The following is a 3,873-nucleotide window of genomic DNA, read 5'->3' as shown; positions in this document are numbered from 1 at the left end:
GCCCCGCTTCTTTCCACTGCAGGGTGAAGCCCTTTACAGAAAAGTATCAAGTGTTCAGCCGTTTCCCCCTCCTCTCCCCACTCAACGCACAACGTGTCTATCTCGTGGTACCTGACTGTATATGTCTTAGTCCGCAAAACTCCCGTCGTGGCCTCAAACAATAAAGAGCTTCCCCTACAATTATGATAGATATTTTCTTTGGCAATTTCCTGCTTAAAAATCCTGTATGTTCCCAGTGCTGATTTCGTCAGCATTCCTGTTTTACACAGAGCCTTCTCTGTTCCTTTAACCTTTTTCTTAACCGATAATTGCTGATTTGCCCCCCCCCCCCCCCCCTACTGCTGTCCAGATATTTGCTTGTCAATTTTCTAGTTCGCTTTTTCCATTTCGTATCAACGTTCCTTATATACAGGCATCTGAAAACTTTCCTAGCCCACTGCCTTTCACCAATTTTTCTCAATCGCTCCTCAAATGCTATCTTACTGCTAGCTTCTCGGCTCTCGAAAGACGCCCATCCCATTTCACCTTGTACCCTCTGATTTGGTGTATTGCCATGTGCTCCCAAAGCTAGCCTTCCTACGCCACGTTGTTTAATTTCTAACCTTGCTTGAACATCTGGTCTCATGCACAGGACCACATTACCGAAAGTCAGGCTAGGAACCATCACCCCTTTCCAGATCCCTCTTACCACTTCATACCTATTGTAATTCCACAGTGAACTATTTTTCGACAGCTGCATTCCTACTAGCTTTACCCATTACATTTTTTTCATGTTCTGTCAGATACTCAGCACCGTTATTTATCCACACAACAAGATGCTTGTACTCATCCACTACTTCTAGCGTGAACTCCTAGCGTGAACTCCTGCTGCTTCCAATTGGTTTTTTGAGTAAAAAGTTCCCTCTGATTGTTCATCTCGCTTCTATCCTACATTGGTTTCTCTTCTGAAACTCAACTTGATACGCTTGTGGTCACTACCTAGGATTCTGGAAGCATGCTCATCTATGCTCATTACCCCTAATTTATTATACATTTTATGTGACATTGGTGCATAATCTATCGTCGAGTGCAGACTCCCTGCCTCCCATGTTATGAGCCCTTCACACTTCTCGGTACTGTTGCATAAAACTAAATCATGCCTGTTACACATGTCCTGCAGCATGCTTCCTGTCGAATCTGTGTACCCATCCAGGTCTTCTATACGTGCGTTTATGTCGCCTAATATAATTATCTCGCACTGGGCTCCTAGCTCATCAATGTCGCTTGCAATACATTCTAACATTTTCTTGTTTTCCTCTTTGGCATTAGCTCCTGTCCACAGGTATACGAAGCCAAGTAGTGTTTGCTCCCCTGCCACTTTTCCTTTTAGCCATAAATGTTCCTTGCATTTTTGTTTAACCCTTTGAAAATTCTTACTTTTATGAATGAATGCCCCAATTTCACCCCCCTTTCTGCTTCCCTCTGTTCTATTGCAATATTCCTATGTGTAGTCCGGATTACTGGGTGGTTGCGCCATGTCTCTAAGATGCGCTTCCACTAAACCATATACCATTAAATCCCCCTGCCTTAACTGTTCTTCTATTTCCTCCCATTTCAGCCTATTCCTGCCACCTTGCATGTTAATGAAACATATATCTGAATTAACTTGGGCCTGGCGCTCGTGTCTATTTCTTCTCCTATGGTTTCATTGTCCCTTTGATATTGGTTCTTCCTTCTCTACACTGGTTCCCTCAGAGCTCTGGGTCCTCCAAAAAAAGCTGTTGCCTGGCGACCTATCCTACTACTCACCCTCTTGCCAGTGGCACCACCGTAGTGAATGTCATCCTGTTCAAAAGGCTGGGGCCTGACCTCGTGCACCTCCTTGTTAACTTCCATTAGCCCGCATCTTGGTCGTCGACTCAATAACCTAATTACACGGTTAGCCTCAACGATCCTCCTTTTCTTTCCGCTAGCCTGCCTCTGGACCCTCTGGGATTGTGCATATGGTGACATGCACACTCTCAGAGGCCTCTCTAAGCCTACGCACAACCACTTCTAACTGCTTCTCGAGATTCTGGCTCCTTCTCTTCAGCACATCGTTGAGACCAGCATGGGGCATCTGACAGCGAGGGTTAGGGTGCCTATTTGCGCGCGCACCCTTTGAACCACTCGATGCCGCCTGAACCGGTTTTCGCGCGCTCCCTCCGCCATTGCGTTCCCCGCGTCGACCTCGCCGCTCTACTGTCGTGCGGGCGTCACTGCTGCGCGCCGGCGTTCGCGCGCCTTTCATCGCCGTGCAATGCCTGGATGTTGTGTTCCTCAGTGCTCCAACCATTCGAGAAATGGTTGGAGGATGTTCCACTTTCCGAAAGACACGAAAAGGAGGCTTCTGTGGCTGGTCCGGATCAAGCGTGACAAGTGGCAACCGACGAACTCCTCATATGTCTTTAGTGTAAGTGCCGCATGTTGGTTCAGTGCTGTTTTTGTTGCGATTTACCGCTTTTGCGTTTAGCCGGCTAAGTGTAGCACAGCATTTTTATTGGTCAGATGTCATTTCCGCACTATTCGTTTTGCTCGGCGTAAAAAAAGGCACTCTTGAGCGCCGAACCGGCCATTGCCTGTCGCTTGCCTATTTGCATCCGAAATTGCATGTCACAAAGTTTTCGCTCGTGATTGCGTACCGAACGCGCTTTCGCCGCTTTTGTTCATTAAAAAATAATTGCCTTTACGAGGCGCTTGTCAGCGAACCGCGGCCGGCACGAATCAAGGCACAGAGGACGAGAACATGCAAGCGAGGGCACATACGCTGTTGCAATTACGGTGCATCTGGGTTGTTTAAGAGCCGATACGGATTAATTTACTTAGGAATTTTTGTTTTTGACACGTATGCTGCGTTGGGCAGCGTGCGCTGAATTTTAGCTCGATGCTTCGTCCAACGACGCCGCATTAGGTCAGTAAATGAGATTAACAGAATATGTTATGTGCAGATTGAGGCGCTAATTAGAGTAATTCGACATATATTTGGACTAGTTTGTTTTCTTGCGTGCTTTGTTCATTGTTTTCATTCTCCAGCAGGAAATGTGGGGCTAATTCAAATAAAAAAGTGATCTGCAAGCTCATTTCGAAGACAAGAGCTTCGAACAAAAGCGCGCGGACGGATGGAAGAAGCTCAAGCCCAATGCTGTCCCAACTGTGTTCCCATTCAGAGGTCAGATACCTGTTAACCTTGGTGTTTGTTGCCGTGTTGCTTATCGCCTCATCGTCTACATTTGAAAATGTTGAGCGAGGAAGTGGTTGGTGTGCATGCATATTAAGTTTTCTGGTGCGTCTTTTATGGACCCTTTTCAAAACTTTGGAGGTCAGCTCCTTGGCACAACAAAATTCCCTCACCCTGGCCGATGAACCAGCGTTGGGGAAAAAAAAGGTGCGATGCTACAGACATATATAGCCTGAACAATGCCGCGTTCTTTTCCTTTACACGACACGCTTTCGGAATAAAGGGATTAGCACCAGGTTTGCCTAGCCATTCCTTTTGTTGAAGGGGGTGAAAAACAGCTTCACGTGAGGTTTAGGATAGGCCGCCATGGTGAAGGGTCCTTTGCAATGCAGAAAAGCTTACTTTCGGATTTTTGCAAAAGGACAAATATTTTAAATATGTAGTGTGCTATTTTCACTTATTTATCTGCTTCCAGAACTTGTGGGGACCTGCCCTGCAGCCCCCTGTGTTTGCTTTCCCGCGATGCACCGTGCAGCAGCAGTCTCACCTCGAGGAGGAATGCATTCCCTTGTCAGTTATATTAACTGGCAAGAGAGGGCGCCAGCGTAGCTGCTCGGGAGACTGGTGAAGCCCGCGCGCGGGAGAGAGGGCATGGGTCTTCGGCTGGGATCGTCGGC

This window comes from Amblyomma americanum, chromosome 6, assembly GCF_052857255.1.
Source record: "Amblyomma americanum isolate KBUSLIRL-KWMA chromosome 6, ASM5285725v1, whole genome shotgun sequence".
NCBI lineage: Eukaryota > Metazoa > Arthropoda > Arachnida > Ixodida > Ixodidae > Amblyomma > Amblyomma americanum.
The sequence above is the reverse complement of the archived record's forward strand: the minus strand, read 5'-3'. Positions refer to the sequence as shown.